Below are 17044 nucleotides of genomic sequence, written 5' to 3' on the forward strand. Positions count from 1 at the left end.
TTACAACTTATGAGCCAATATAAGTTTAAAAAAATAATCAGTCTCGAAGGTTGCCATTTGGGGTTAAAAACAAACGCTTCAGGGGTAAGATAGTTGGGTTGCAGGATGAAGTGCAACAGAGCACATCTAACTGACTCACACAGCAGCTAAATACGGTCAATTTAGCCTCATTAGGCCACTGTTCTGACTAGTGAGAAAAAAAAATTACTTATATTTTTGTTCCACAAAATCTGTCCTTTAAAGTGAATGGTTGAGACTCTGGTGTAGGGAGGAAAGCTGTACACAAAGAAGAAAGTAAAGATTTTCTGTGTTTCCTGTGCTATCAGTGTATGACTCCTTGACAGTATTTGATTTTTTTTATTCCAGTGAATATATTTATTTATTTATTTTTTTTTTTTAAGAGAGGGAGAGGGAGAAGCAGGCTCCCTGCCGAACAAGGAGCCCAATGAGGGACTCGATCCCAGGACCCCGGGATCATGACCTGAGCTGAAGGCAGACACCCAACCTACTGAGCCACCCAGGCGCCCCTCCAGTGAATATATTTAAATAGCAATGAGTACTAGAAGCAAATTATATTACATTCCCCATCACTGACAATCAGAACTTTCTTTTAATTGGCATTTATTTTCAGAATTTTAAAGCTGGAAGAAACTTGACAGACTATCCCACATAGTCCAACATAAATTCTGTGTGTGTGTGTGTGTGTGTGTGTGTGTGTGTGTGGTCAAAATAAAACCATAAATGGTGTGTTTGAGGGTGTGAATGAAGAGGAGAGTAGTGAGGGGCAGATGTGGTGTTTGCTTTTTTTTTTAAAAAAAGGGGATTGAGAGAATAAAGTGGCTTACTCTAAAGTAATGTGCCTTCACTAATAGATTTTAAAATCCCAGGCAACTGCATTATGTCAAATTGTAATAATCAAATTCATAAATATGACAGGTTTCATCTTGATTTCTTCCTCTGGGATTTACAGATTAGTTCTCAGATTTATTAGTCCTCCCTGGGGAGAATTTCTCATCAAATGTTCAGTCTTTTGGACTTTCAGGTTGCTTTTGCTTTTCAGTGGAAGAGAATCACAAACAGGGGTCTGTATAGATGACTCTATCTAATCAATACCTCTCTAGTTTCAGACAAAATTTTATATGCATTTGGGCCATACTCATTATGCTGATATCCTTGGACTCACCCAATCCAGAACTGTATCTGTGGGTCCTTAGAAATACTGGACCTTTCCTTTCTCCCTGATTTCTACCCTTTGACCTCACAAATGCACCAAAAGTTTGTTGTGTTAACTTGTATCTCTGCTATAACAACATTGAAAATGTTACAATTTGCTATCTGATTCAGATACTTATGTTACAATTAGAGTCTCTTTGTTGTCAGTGATGACAAAAAAAAAAAAATCAGTGCTATAGGATTTCAGAAGCCACAACTAAGAGAAGAGAGCAATATAGTGTTTTTATAACTCCTCTATCTTTAAAAAAAAAAAATGGGGTGGGGGAGGAGAGGAGACACTATCATGCTCAACTTCATTCTTTTGTAATGTAATAATAGTTGATGTTCAAGAAAAAAAAATGACCTCTAAATGTTCTACATCATTAAAGATTGAATTCTGCTTTATTTTCTATGGCTGCCTTGTTAAGAGAGCATTTTGATACATTGTAATTTATACATTGGCCATGTATACATCGGTTAACTCTTTTCAGAATACCATGTTAATTAGGACATCTGTAACCATACACAATTCCTTTACCGTTTCAAGAGTCAGGCTATAATTTCAGATCTTGTCTTGCTTCTGTGTATATAATGGCAAAAGTCATGAATTTGAGGCTCAACTGACTAGGAGTCAAGCCATACCCCATTACTTACTGGCTCAGTGAGACTGGCAAGTCATCTGTTTGATCTCTAAGGCTCAGCTGTCACATCTGTAAAATGAAGAGGATGTTCCCCGTCTCGGGGGATTCATTGTAACAATCAAATAAAATAATTAAAGCATTCCACATCATGCCTTGGCGCATGACATAAATGCACAATAAATATTAGCCACTAGGAGGTTACTCATGCCTTTTCTTAAACGAAGATATAATACCTACCTCCCATAACTTGTCTGAGATTTTTTTAAAACTAGCTTAACATTACTAAGCATACATAACAATGGAACTTTCAAAAACATCACATTATGAATATTGTGACTTTTTTACCTCGGGATAAAATCAGTATTCACCATTCCCCCTCATGGTTTGGAAGAGATGCTATCACTCTTATTACCAATAGAAATCAAGGTTTATTCCCTCCCTCCGGGGAGGGCGGGTTTTGGCTTCCGTGTTGAGAGCTCTCTTCTTGCAACAAAAATTTCTAACTTCTAATTATCCTTTTTCCCATTTGAATGCATAAAATTAGATCGAATAGGAAAAAAAAAAAAAAAACTCCCTTTCCCTTGTCCAAGCTGTGAATTTAAAATACCTGTTTTTCTTCTGTGCCTCTGTCACTTTCACCTAAAGCTCCTAGAATAATTTTGACACTTTGTGACTAAATTTACACTAGACTCCACATGTTTCTCAGGTCTTTGGTTAGGGCAGATCATTGTCTTCTAATTCCATGCCAATTCTTCGGGGAACTCAGACTGACCCCTTTAAAAACAATCTCTGTGAGGCCTTTGGGAGACTGACAGCTGGGTAGCCAACTTATGAAATTGTCCAAACTGGTTTCCCTCTGAGTGGTGACTTACTGCAGAGACAGAAGTGTCCTTGTGAAATAATCCTTTGCTCAAATCGTCTGTTTGGCATGTCCTGCTTCTCCCCAAATACCATCTTCTTCCGATTTGAGGCTCATAATAAGAACATCATCTCTTCAATTTCTTTCCTAAATCCTTTATGGAAGGTGACCCTCACAGGTTCAAGATGTGGTCTCTTCTGGAGACAGAGGATAATCGCCAACTGGGTCCAGAATAAAAGCAAGGTGATGTCTCAGGCTGCCTTTTGCAAATTCCCAGTTGAAGGAAGACGGACTGTGATCTCTCCAGAGGCAAGATTCTTGAAGTCGTTTATTTCTTAGCTCTGGATCCAAAGCAGGAATCATGCCTGTTCCGGCTAAGGGGGACTGAAGCTGCTGTACCACAGTGTGCATTCAGCATCATTCCAGGAAACTTTAGGGCAGAATCTGAGGGGGAAAAGAAGTACACAACCGGAAGTTTGAGTGTGTTTCATGTAATGAGTGGAACCTCCCCACCCACATGTAGTCCCCCTCCAGGAAAGGCCATTTCCTCTTCCAGGAAACAAAGGTGTGGAGAACTTCTGAGGGGCAGCTGTGTTTATAAAACAATGAGACAATGTCTGATATAAAACAGAAATACCTTGTAGCCTGGGGAAGGAGGAGGCTAGCCACACAGGACGCTGGCATCAAAAAGATCTGCCACTATCCCTGACACCTAGCATGTAACAAGAACAGATACGGATTTTTTTCTTTTAGGTGGGATTCAAGACAAATAAACAAACACCCACAAAAAGCAAAAACCTCTTCCTAGACATATGGTGAATATTGTTTTAAAAGATTCAGTCTTTAGACTAACGGGGTTCCAATTGTAAGACTACGTGGTTACAGAACAGTAGAGTGGCATGCGGCCCCGGAGACCAGTCGTCCAAAGGAAAGCCCAGCAGAAAACAGAGGAATTGGCTGCAGAATGGAGACAATATTCAACGGTGCTTGAGGGGGCTGCTTCACACGGACCCGAGCTTGAATCCTGGTTCTGGTACTTTATTCATCACATTGCTTGGTACACAGGTTCTCAGGACATGATCATCATTATTTGGAACTTCTTTAAAGCCACTGACTATAGACTCCATTAAAAGGACATATGGATCCCCCTTGAACTTCTATAGGTCCGTAACCTGTTTCTCGGATGGTCAATGAAAACCCCAGCAGGGGAACCAGTGGGTTCACTATCTTTTGGGCACTGCAGCCTTGGCAGTCGGCCATCTCTTCTTGATGTAATAGGCTCCGTTTAAGGACGGCTGGAGAAGAACCAGGAGGAAGGCATTTTGAACTAGGAGGTCTCTCTTTTGCAGTCTGGAGAGAGAAGCTGGACTTCTCAGTGGGGCTAATTCTGCCCCAGCTCTGCCATCTTGTTCCCAGCCATCCCTACCTTTTGCCACCAAATTTCGATAACAAGTATACAGCAAGTGCCCACTATGGGCCAGGCTCTCATGATGCCCTGGTGAGCAGCACATCCGAGGTTCCGTCCATCCTCATACCTCCGGGCTAGAATTTCCAAGAGGTGGCAGCCTTTGTGCTGGTTGATTCTGCCTGAGGGTCAATTCAATGCTGTTAGATGTTAACAAGTGTAGGAGAGGGGCTAGTTTTCAGGGGTTACATGTTTATCCTTAAAAGGTGTATGTGTTTGTTTTGCTAAATTCATATAGCTTAGGGGTAAGAGTCACCATATCTGGCTTCCCAGCACAGGCTTGCCACAAAGTGGCAGTGCGAATTGCTCAAGTCACCAAAACCTTCTGGGTCTACATTTTTCATCTCTAGACTGAAAGTTTGGAATTAGCTGTAGTAAAAGGACCTTTTCAGCTGACACTCTATACAGCCATGATCAGAAGCCTACTAAGCCAAGGTTTTGCTCTTTTATACCTTTTAAATCTTTCTCTCTCAGAAAAGAAATTATTTCGCAGACTTATCTGGTCTTAGCACATGATAGCCGCAAATGTACTTGAACCAAGTACATTTTAATCATGTGTGTCATAATTGAGAGAGAATAGCTCTGTAATAATATCGGTAACCAGACATACAGTTTTCTAACCTGAATGAAAAATTAACTCTACGGAGTATAGGAAAAACCACCCCGATTATCCTCATCACGATTACCAATTATCCTCATCATGATTACCATTAGCATCACCAACAACAAGGTGTACAAGTCTTCAAATGACAAACGCACTGTGAGGACATTACGTTGCAGTTTCAAGGGCTGTCAAATTTAAAGCCATGCAACTTTGGAAATTATACATAAGACCCACCGTGTGCAAAAACGGAAAAAAATAAAATCGTAGGTAGGGCTCAACCTAGGAAAGATGATCCACCCAAATCTCCTCGCGTAGGTCACTTCAAAAGAAAACTTCAGAACAATGTTGAGCCCTTTCTAGCGTAAAAACAAGGCAAAACCGACGAAGTTCTTTTTACCGAACGCCCTTGATCCTTCCCTTTGGAAGGATCGTTTTCGATTTTCAGTTTGGTGAGGCGCAGAATCCCCGCGCGCTCGGCCCGCGGCTGGTGCGCGGCGCCCCTTCCGGCGACCTTCGGCCTCCCGGCGGCGGGGGCGCGCGGCGGGTCCTCCCCGGGGCCGAGCGGCAGCCGGGCGGGCAGCGCCGGGGAGGAGCGCGGCCGCGGTGGGAGGGGACGCGGCGCGGGGCGCGGGCTCCGGGGCGGGCGTCCGTGGAGCCCGCTCGGGCGCTCGGGCGGCGGGGTGACGAGCGCCCCCTGGCCGGCGCCGGGCCCCGCCAGTGCCCGCGCGGCCGCCGAGCAGCAGCGCGCTGGGACCCCCGGCCGCCCCGCCTGCAGGTAGGCGCCTGGGCGCCGCGTCGCCGGCCGGGGGAGGGCAGGGGGGTCTGCGCGGGGCCGGGAGCGCGGCCCGGCGAAGAGGGGGGGAGGCCCGGCCGGCTCCCGCTTTGAGACGTTCCGGGGCGGGGGGCGCGGGCTGACTGCCAAGCCGCAGAGCGACTAGAGCGCAGCGAACTTCGGCCACTCGCTTCCCGTGGTTTCTTGCCTGCGGGTGGCGCGGGATGCTACGGCCCCTGGCCGTGTGGACGCCACCGGGGCTGGGGCTGGGGCTGGGGCTGGGGCTGGGGCTGGGGCTGGCGCTGGCGCTGGGGCTGGGGCTGGCGCTGGCGCTGGCGCTGGCGCTGGGGCTGGGGCTGGCGCTGGGGCTGGCACTGGGGCTGGCGCTGGGGCTGGCGCTGGGGCTGGGGCTGGCGCTGGGGCTGGGGCTGGCGGCGCCTTCTCTTCCTTCTCGCTTTTTCCCCCTTACCTGCACTGATTGGGGTGGGAGGGAGGGAAGAAGGTGGAAAGTTTTATATCCTTGGCAAACATTTGAAGGAGAGGTGGTTGATGCAGATGGTGACCTGTCCACAGGAGAGAATAACTGGTTTCCTTGGAGTTTGCGAGAGCAGCAGACAAGGTTGCCAAGACTCACTTCTAAACAAACTCAAGTTTCTTTTCAAGGGCCTGGGGTTGGGTGAGGCGGCTCTGTGATAGATACAGGAAAGAAAAAAAAAATAAAAAGTCTGGTGCTCAGTCCTGTAACCTCAAGTGAGCCTGTTTGGGTATCAGCATTCGGGGCCACGTGTTAAGAAAGTAGAGTTAAATATCTGTATTTCATTGACATTTTAAGAGCCCCAGTTATCAGTGTGAAAGGGACTGTTCACGCCAAAGGCTGGGGCACTCCCTGTAGTCATGAATGAAGAGAACCCCAAAGGCTGGCCCTACTGGAGACTGATTCTTTCTGCCAGGAGCGTGCCATGGAGCTGCCTTGAACTTTGGGGTTGTCCTGCTCAAAGTGGCGCTAAGAAAAGGTGATGCAGTCATGGCACAAGCTGACGAGGCAGGGTGGTGACGTGGAGGGAGAATCGAGAACTCACTGCTCTCCCCCGGCTGTCCGTGGTGAGGGTGCAGCGCTCCGGGAGGGTGTGGTCCTGCCAGTGCCAGGTGCCCACCCCAGCACGAGTCTGGCCGCAGCTGCACTGGTTCTCTCCATGCTCCCCTTGCACCTCTGTAGAAGCCATCACCACCATGGCCCCTTCCCTGGCAGGTCTGTTTGGCACAGGAGCCCTGCTCCTCAGCTCCTGGGTCCACCCCACACCCCAGCCTTGAGAATCACCATCTTCATTTGTTTCCTAACTTGTCTTGGGCAACTTGTAAAATGGCAGGCTTACTGCGGATGCTTAATCTCTTTAAAAAATGCTGTGTCTAGTGGGAAAGAGGGTGACGTTTACTAATTTGGTTGCAAATTACTGTTGAAGTTTATGCACAGCTGTTTAAAATCCCTCTGAGATCAGTGCCATTGTTTGAGGCAGGTGTCTGCCACAGATTGATCTTGTTAGTCCCTTTCTTCTGCTGATTGAACGTATGTATATTTAAACCCTGGGCATAGGAAGACCTTCTCAAACCTTCAAAGCCTCAGCTGTGAAACTCCTCCCAGTTAGTGATTAAGACTAAATTAAGTTGTTTTGTTTGGTTTGGGTTTTTTTTTTTTCTTCTGTCTCTTAAACGTTTATCTCTGATTTCAAGAGTCACCTGTTCAGCATCACCAGCCTTTGTTTTCAGCCTCCTGTGATTTTCTTGTAAACGTTTAAAATGTAAAGTTCCAGGGAAGACTCTTATCACCACCCTCCACTTTGTCATGTTCACTTCCGCCACCGTCTTGTGCTGTGGTGGCTCAGAATGCCAAGTGCTGCTTGGGCAAGCTTCTTTGTCGGATCTCCTCCCGGGCCCACCTTCCAAGGGCAGAAACCCTCTTAATCGAGTCTGCTTTGAATGTACATGGGTGAGCCACTGGAACTGCAATCTCTTTTGCTGTTGCCATTTCTCTTGGTCCTTCTTATCATCTCAGAGATCCCTTTCAACACTAATCCTCAGTTTCACTTGTTCAGAGCAGGTACTGGAGGTTCCCTTGAATAGCGCATTTGTCTTTTGTCATTTCTATAAAGGTCCCTCATTCGGTTGTAATATACCCTTTTTCTCCTGTGGGAAACACACGATTCTTCTGTATAATGAACTTGATGTGTTATCTAAAATTCTCTGTGGACTGGGTCCAGGATTTTTTGAGTGTGGGCTTACAGTGCAACTCTGTAACTGGCATCCAGGAGTAAAGTCCTCAAATCCCCTTATAATGCAGGATTTAATGATAGGACATTTGCCTTCTTTTAAAATAGGAATGAGAATCAGTTCATCCGGTTTTTAATGCATTTCATGTTTTAGACTTACTGATTATGTCGTTTGCCCCTGAGAATATTGCGTGTGACTGTTAATAAGGGTATATTTCATCTCAGGTGATTTTCTTTTTATAGGGTTCAACCTTTTGTTTGAAGTAATTTTCCTAAGTTGTTTAAAATAAAATTGTTATATGGTGAAAAATCCCAGAGAACACAGATGTATCGTGTGATGCTATATTTATATAATTTTGTTGCTCCAAATCAAATCTGTAATTGAAAGTAGAGAAAGTAGTCTATGGTGACATACATAACATTTAACTTCTTCTTTCTGTTTCTGTCCATGTTAAAATTTCAAATGTTTCATTTTCAAACGGCAGTGCATCTCATTTTGCCTTTTCACACCTATTCTACTTGTTACAGAAGAAATCATGAGAAAACTCAGAAAAACATTGAGGCAGAAAGATGAATCAGGTTTTTTCTTGCAGTAAAGGAAATATCTTCATTATCTTAACACATCAAGCATTTATACACAAATTCACATTGCTCTGTCATCTAAAAATATCCTTGGGGCAAAGTGAGAATCAAAGACTTCAGAAATTAGGGAATAGTTTGCCCCAGCCTAGAATCATAGATTTCTGCTCTGGGATTAAATTAGCACATTTGTAAGGTACTCACTTTGGCGGGACATACTTCCTCAGGTTGATGTTAATTTCTGAGTTAAGCTAGCAGTAATGATGATTAATAATAATGATCAGAGCCAACAAAAGCAACAGAGCATGGTTTCATTGATGCATTAGTACTTATATGTACCAGATATGAAACTCAGAATTTTGCATTTGACAAACATTACTATCTCATTTAATCTTCGCAAAGCTTTTATAAATTAGATATTGTCATCACCATTTTCATTTTATGGGTGAAGAAACTGAGGCTCAAGGAAGTTGTGTCACTCACCTGGCTCTTACAGCTGGTATGTGCTAGAGTCAGGTTTGTCTGATTCTGACACAAATCTGGACAACCTACCAGTTCAAGTTCTTTTTTTTTTTTTAATTGTGGTAGAATTGTACACTTACCATAAAATTCACCATCTTACTCATTTTGAAATGTACAGTTCAGTGGCATTAATTACATTCAAACTGTTGTGCAACCATCACCTCCATCTGTCCACCGAGCTCTTTCATCCTGCAAAACTGAAACTCTGTCCCCATTAACACTCCCTGTTCTCCCTCCTTCAAGCCCCTGGAAACCTCCCTTCTACTTTTTGTCTCTATGAATTTGACTACTCTAGGCCCCTCAGAGAAATGAATCATAGAGTGTTTGTGTTTTTGTGTCTTGTTTATTTCACTTACCATCATGTCCTTCAGATTCATCTCTGTCGTAGCATGTGTCAGAATTTCCTCCCTTCTAAGGGCTGAAGAATATTCCATTGTGTGTATATACCCTGTTTTGTTTATCCATTCATCTGTTCATGGACACGGGTTGCTTCCACATTTTGGTTTACATACAAAGATGCTTTGAACATGGGTGTATAATAGCTCTTTAAGTCTCTGCTTTCAATTCTTTTGACTGGAGTAAATGGTAATTCTGTGTTTAATTTCTTGAGGAAACATCATACTGTTTTCCACGGTGGCTACACCATTTCACATCCCCACCGACAGTGCACAAAGGTTTCGGGTTCTCCACATCTTCACCAACACTTGGCATTTTCTGATTTTTGTTTGTGTTGATAGTGGTCATCCTAATGTGTTGTGAGGTGGTAACCAATGAACTTTTTGCAAAATTGCTTGATGCTAGATTCAGGGGTCTATGGGCTGATGCTACTCCTGACTTTATTGGTTTTTCCTCCCTCTCCTGTGCTTGTATACCTTTCCCTAGTGCAGAATCACTGGAGGAACTACTATTCAGGCATCCCCTGAAGGACTAGGGAACCCATAGGCAGGAGGGCTCCTGAAAGATAAAAGGTCCCTCTAAGTAGGGTTGCCTCCACCTACAGGAAGGACCTCGTGATTTAGAAATAAGTCGTTGTCGAGAATCAAGGAAGCATGGTGTTAGTGCTAATAACTCTAAATATGTGGAACAGACCCTTTGCAGATTAAAAGTTAAATTATCTCTTACATGCGATCAAAACAAGACAAATTCTCAGGACAATGGAGAGAGCCAAAAGGTTGAGGGCTGTACTTCAATTCATCAGGCTTTTGTTATGAGGCTCAGAGCCACACATTGTACGTGTAATCCATAGGGGGGATGCACACAAGTCAAGAGGAAATTATAATGAAGTGTGATAATTTCATCATGTATTTATATTGCCATATGTCAGTTTATAATATGATGGTGGGCAACTATATTACGTATTTGTTTATTTCTTATCTATTTCCTCCTCTAGAACGGGGCTAGTGTTTCATCCATAGCTGTATCCCCAGGTGCTATGGCAGGGCCTGGCACATAGTAGGCCCTCAGTAAATCAGTGCAGAGTGAATATGGACGTGCTGTCCTGGGGATGTACATGGGAGTACCTAGATTTAGGGTGTCTGAGAAGATATCTCAGGAAAAGTGATGGCTCAGGGCGGTGGCAGTGAGCCAGGTGAGAATGTTCCAGAAGTTGGGAATGGCATTTGCAGAATGGCCTGACAGCATGTGAGCATGACAGCTTAGCAAAGGAAAGGAATACGGTCTGGTGTGAGCACAGCAGGTGAGTGCAAGAGAGCAGGGTAAGCCCGGAGGCTTCCCCTCAAAGTGTGTCTGTGGCATTCACTACCACTCTTTAGGTAAAAGTACAAAGAGCAGACCCTTAACTACCCTTGGCTCTCTTACCCTCTTGCTCATCTCCAGCCCCCTGAGCCATTCACCCTGCATGAGGACTAAAATAAGTGCCTAGTAAGTAGAGGGCTGTCAGGACACTGGTGTTTCCAGAGCAAACCACGTGCTATGAGTTTATCATCAGATAAGATGACTCTTCACAGCCCAGGGGAGCAAGAAGCCAAGTCTTTTATGAACATAAGCTGAAATGTCTTTCTTGCAGTTTTGGGAGAAGTTCATTTAGTTGTGCGTTTTGCATTTTCCATTCTGTGGTCCATTTATGTACTGATTTCAGTGATAGAAAAATGGGCCTCTTACACCATGTTCTTTAAACTGCAAGACATGATCCATTATTAGATTATGAAATTAATTTATTGGTTTGTGATGAACATATCTTTAAACATGAAATAGAACAGAACAGAAAATACTATGTCCCATTTTGTGTAGCGAGAGTAGTTATTTCATGCAGTTTTATGTCATGGAATTTAGGGCATACTCAATCTGTTTCTTACCTAAGCATTTGAAAATTATAGACTTATGGCATTTAGTTTTCTAGACCATTCCTGTTAAGTCATAGAATCACATAAACTCAGGGCTGGAGGGAAGCCGGAGAAAGAGAAAGGGAAGTGACATTTGTTGAGCATGCCCTGTGCCAGGTGCCTGGACACATGGGATCATTTACTCCTAAAACCCTTTGCATCAGGCGGGTCATTTGTGGTTTACAGAGGAAACACTGAATCTTGTAGAAGTTAAGAAACTTGATCAGGGGTCACGCAACAAAGTACTAGCCCTGAACCCTGATCTCTTGGCTCCAATTTAATGTTCCGTTTATGTCTCTGTGGCATATGTCGATTGTATTCTCCAAGTTTGTTTATCAGTCGGCTGTTTGTGGGAGATAATTTCTTGGGGCAAGTGTTGTCACCATATTCCACATTGTTAGGAAGAATATAAACTTTGAGCTATATCCCATCAGCTTCTCAAAGGACTAGATCAGTTAGGTAGAAATAGTATTGATTATACAGGCCAGGGATCATTCAACCTGAAGTTGACAAAGATGAAAACAGCTACTCTTTCCTCCCCCAGAGCTTTCCCCTGGTGCTGGGAGAAGATGAGCATGAGTGGTGCCGTGTGAGATGATATGCTCTCCTTTCTAAAGCTAGGACCCCTTGGGCTATGGTTGCATCCAACTATCTACTTTCCCCAGTGTGGATACAGAGCTTGATGAGTTTTACTGGACAAAATTGTGCAACTATGCAAATTCATGATGCTATAATTCCATGATTTCCATCTTCAGCCAGGCTCTCAAGCTTTCTCCTGGCAATTCTGCTTGCTTTCTACAGCAGCCACTTTAGACCTTCTTCTGACACCCCATCCCCTTACTCTCAGCACGTTGCCATGCTTCCTGCTTCACTGAGAAAAATGGACGTTTTCCTGATGAGAACAGCCTGACTTTGTGCTCACAAGGCTATAACCTAACTTCATCTGGGTCTCCCCTCCCATTCTCCCCTCCTTTTTACAACGAAAAAGAAAAAGATGCCTCACCCCCTGGCTAACGTTCCTCCCCCACTGGTGCCCTGGGACCCATCTCTTCCTCATCCTTGGGCATCTCATTCTCTTGATTCTCTCCTCTCTCATCTGTGTTTTCCTTCCCTCCCTCATCGCCGGCTCCATTCTCACTGCATCGAACATGCTGAAATCCCTTCCTTCTTTGAAGGAAAAGACTGTCCTTCCTCTGGCTACTTTCTTCTCTCTTTCCTCCTCACAACCAAACTCCTTAAATTGGCCTCTCTGCCTGACACTCTGTTTCCTCACTCCGCATGTCTTGGCCACAGACATCTGGCTTTGCCTCTACTAACTCTTAGGAAACGGTCACTCACGCTCCCTATTGCCAATCCTTGCTGAATTCTCCTCCTCTGGTGCTTGACTTCTCCGCAGCAGACCATGCACTGAGCACTCCTGCATTCTTGGAGCAATGTTTCCCTTCCCTCCCCTTTCTCATTGTTCTTCCTTCTTCTCTTCTCCTTTTCGGTATCCCCCTCTCCTTTCTGTCCCCTGGAAGACTGAGGATCCTCAGTTATCTCTCCCCGTGGCAGCCTCATCCCTCATTCATCTTAAGAACCATCTCCTCGCTGACCACTACCCAAAAGTTACCGATCCAAAGTTCTACTGATCTTCTTCTGCCACCAGTTGATGGACACCTTCAATACCAAATGCCCCGAACTGAAAACATCATCTTCCCCTTTCTCTTGCTGCAAATATTTCCCTCCTACTCTTTTCTGTACCTGACATTGGCATCACCTCTTCTCGCACAAGGAGAAATCTGGGTGTTTTCCCTTGACTCCTCACCTCCCTCGCTCACCCAAAAGCACCTTCTATTAGTTCCAGCCCCTGCATCTCTTTTTTCCATTCACCCTTTCCCACCTCCCTTTCCCCACTCTGTTTACAGGCCAACACCATTTCTCCCCTCTGTGTTACTTCTGGAACTTCCTACCTGGCCTCTGTTATTATGGATAGTTCTCCCTGTTGCAGCTGGAAGAACCCTTCTAGGACCCAGATCTGAGCATGTCACTCCTGGCTTTAAATTCTCCGATGGCTACCCGGTACGCTTGGACTGAAACCCTGACTTTGTAACATGAATTGGAGGGTTCTAGTTGATCTACACTCCCCTGTCCTCTCAAGCCTCATCTCCAGCAACACGCTCATCACATTCTTCCAAGCCTGAGCCTCTTTGCGTTCCTCAGTGGTCCCATGCATCCCATTGCCTCATGAACTTTTTACTCAACCTCTAAACCCCTCCTTCCTTTGGAAAGTTCCTATGCATCTTCAGTCCCTAACTTAGACATCGTTTCCCCTAGAAATCTTTTCCTCATTCTGTAAATTTGGATTTTGTTTCCTCCCACAGCTTCTTAAAAGACATACGACATAATCCATATAAAGTGCTTAGCACCATGTGTAGCATTTAGTAACCAGATAGTAAATGTTAGTGATCACAGCACTTAGAATATATTGCCGTTTGTTTGTTTACTTTTAGATTTCCCCAATAGACTATAAGCTCTATGAAGGCAGATGCCACATTCGCACATAATTCTCCTTTGAATCCCTAGCATCTGTCAACATATTTGACATGTAGTAGGTGCTCAATAAATATTAGCGGAAAAAATAAATGAGCCATAATTTTTAGAACCTGTTATGTCTAAGAGACTGTGTGCTAAGTGATAGGAGAAAGGAATCCCAATCTATGGGGTTTAAACATCTGCACAAGTAGGATCATTATCACCTTGGCCAGTCCTGTGGGTCTATGGATTTATCTGGATAAATTCTAGAAAGTAAGAATTGGAGGTGATGGAAAACATTTGAAGATGCTGAAAGGCAATTTGCTGTAAGATAAAAGCTCCATCTCCCCTCTTTATGGTGTGATTTTTTTTTCTCCCTCCATCATTCTCAGAGTTTCTCACTTTAATGACCACTATAATGCCAACAATAAAAGGAAAAAAGACTAAGTCAAGAATGATCAGGGAATAAAAGGCAATATTAAAATATTCTGGAATATCCTACCGGCAAAAGGATGAGGCAATAGGTAAACATTAAATGTAGATATACCAATAACTCAAAAATTATTTTAATAGAGAGAAAATATGAAAAGATAACAGAGGTAAAAGGTTTTTAATGAAACAATAAAAGATTTTAAGGAACCTTCAGAAAACAATCATACTCATCTTAAAAATTCATTAAAGCAGGTAATAGCAAGGGAGGTGAAAAGTAAAAGACTAAATTCAAGAATTAGGATGACAAAAGTGTGCCAAAGATAAAATCATTGAAAGCATTTAAAGAAAAATGTTTTAAAAGTAAAGAATAATTTTTAGGGGGGCTCACTTAAAGATAGAATAACCAAAAAATATTGAAACCAAAGGAAAAAAATACCATAATCTTTTAAAGAAGATAAAAAATAAATCCCAATAATAATAAAACTAAACAGGCACATGCAGAGGTTCCTAACAATAAGTAAGCCACAGCTAAAACTATGTTAAAACTGGAGTTTAGGATTCTGGCTTATAGCAAAAAATGCCCATGTAACCTCTGTGGGATTTCAGAGGCAGATTTCAAAGTATACTTTGTTGCATGAATGGCATTGTGTTTCAGGGAAAGCGCGCTGTGAGTTCCTTTGTGACATTTCCCTCCTGGGGAGTGTTGGCATTAGGTTAGCTAAGGGTAACCAAATAGTTAACTCACCTTTGCTTGCAGACTAAGGGAGACGCTCACTCCTCGCTGTCTAACACTTGGCCTCCTCTGCATTCCAGCCCCATAATGGCTTCACCATCCAAGGCATCCTGGTTTCCTTTGGGAAATAAAATAAGGTAGCCCCCTAAACTTTAAGTGCATTCTTCCCTCTGTTTCTGAAGAACTCTTCTCAATCAGAGTCTCTTTGGCAACTACAAAAACAGTGTCCTTTTGTGTTATGCTTTTGCTGTGTAGCTTGTAATGTGTTTATCCCCTCTTCTACATTCTTATGCCTCTGAGGACTTGCAGGTTCTATCCAGCTCATAACCAAAGCTCAATAATGATGTTTTAATTCCGTTATCTCCTGAGTAAACTCACCTAAGGACATGTGCCAGGTCTTTTATTTCTTTCTTTTTCTTTGGCTCATGGCACAGAGCTCAGGCTGCATGTGGACCTAAGGTCAGGAAACCTCTCAGAGTCAGGGAATGTATTTTATTTTCCTCCGACTGTCAGTGTGAAGGATTCTATGAATATCACATTTCTCCCAGGGCCCTAAGCTCTGCAATTTTTGTCCATATTTGCAAGGTGAGGTTTAAGGGATTTAACTGAAAAGTGGTTCATAGAGCCAAGTATATTGTGGCAATTTGCTGTGCTGACTTCTGGTAGCCAGTCCCTAGTTTGGCATCTGCTGCTTCCCCCCCCCCCCGACTAGTTCTCTGGGGCCTTCTCTGCACATCATTCTCCAGGCTTCTTGGTGAGAGGGGTCATATGGTAGTCAGCACACAGGGTATTAAGAATCTGAACTAGAGGGCGCCTGTGTGGCTCAGTTGGTTAAGCGACTGCCTTCAGCTCAGGTCACGATCCTGGAGTCCCGGGATCGAGTCCCGCATCGGGCTCCCTGCTCGGCGGGGAGTCTGCTTCCCCCTCTGACCCTCCCCCCTCTCATGTACTCTCTCTATCTCGTTCTCTCTCTCAAATAAATAAATAATAATAATAATAATAATAAAAAGAATCTGAATTAGAGCGTCCCTTTCAGTGGAAGAGACTGGAGAGGTTCTATGGGGTCTTGTGGCATTGCCCCTTGCCCCCCACTTTGTCCTCCTTTTCCAGGGCCACACCAGTCTTTCATGGCCATCCAACTGTGACGGCAGATAGGAGGGTCATAGACATGGCTGTGAAAACACAGTTCTCAATCCAGTTTTTTTTTTAAAGATTTTGTTTATTTTTATTTGAGAGAGAGAATGAGAGAGCACGAGAGGGAAGAGGGTCAGAGGGAGAAGCAGACTCCCCGCTGAGCAGGGAGCCCGATGTGGGACTCGATCCCGGGACTCCAGGATCATGACCTGAGCCGAAGGCAGTCGCTTAACCAACTGAGCCACCCAGGCGCCCTCAATCCAGTTTTGCCATAGGGACACAAAGATGTGTGACTTAAATGAAGGGTCTCTAGGATTCTTCCTGATCTTAATATTTTGTAGCTGTTTTCTGGGTGTTCCTTTGATATCCACATGTTCCAATCAGGTGTCACCGGGCACCTGGGGTGATACAGTGTTGGATAAGTGCCAAGGTTCCCAGGCTGCGGCTGGCCCATTTGTAAGCATTGGTGAATAGCCTGGGTGATGAGTGAATGTCATCAAGAGAGGTATGTGTAACCCTTCACCCATACGTGGAACCGTAGTCACCTGAACTCCAGAGCCATTCAGCTACAGTTCTGACTTTGTAACAAGAAAACATCTTTCCTTCAGTCTTAGTGATGATAACATGCCAAATTTTCTCAAATACCATAAAAACCAAGTTTTCTCGAAGTACTGGTTCTCCAAAAGGAATAACCTGACTTCCTCAGTGGATTTTGTTTCTGGAAGATAATGAGGAATAGCCACCAGATAGAATCTTCTTTCCTCTAAGAATCAGAATTTTAAAAAATTTCTTCTGTGCTAGTCATTCAAAAAGAAGAATAAATTAACGTGGATTTTGAAATACATATTAAGGCTGCTAAGAAGGGGTGATATTCATAGTAGTAGCCATAAATAAACTCTTTTATAAGAGGAACTTGAGGGACACTTGGGTGGCTCAGTCGGTTAAGCGACTGCCTTTGGCTCAGGTCATGA

The 17044-nt window shown here is 43.9% G+C and overlaps 1 protein-coding gene across 2 annotated transcripts in view; it reads left to right on the top strand.

The window, feature by feature from the left end:
• The first annotated feature begins 5434 nt into the window (after nucleotides 1-5434).
• Nucleotides 5435-17044, top strand: part of PRKCQ (protein kinase C theta) — a 175666-nt gene continuing 164056 nt past the window's right edge. The window contains exon 1 of one of the 2 annotated variants that reach the window (XM_027595466.2): nucleotides 5435-5556. The gene's annotated coding sequence lies outside the window, so the exon portion shown is untranslated. Of the gene's footprint in view, nucleotides 5557-7516; nucleotides 7538-17044 lie in introns of those variants that run through there. The other variant, XM_027595470.2, reaches the window with a different exon arrangement.

This window comes from Zalophus californianus, chromosome 9 (assembly GCF_009762305.2).
Source record: "Zalophus californianus isolate mZalCal1 chromosome 9, mZalCal1.pri.v2, whole genome shotgun sequence".
NCBI classification, from domain to species: Eukaryota; Metazoa; Chordata; class Mammalia; order Carnivora; family Otariidae; genus Zalophus; species Zalophus californianus.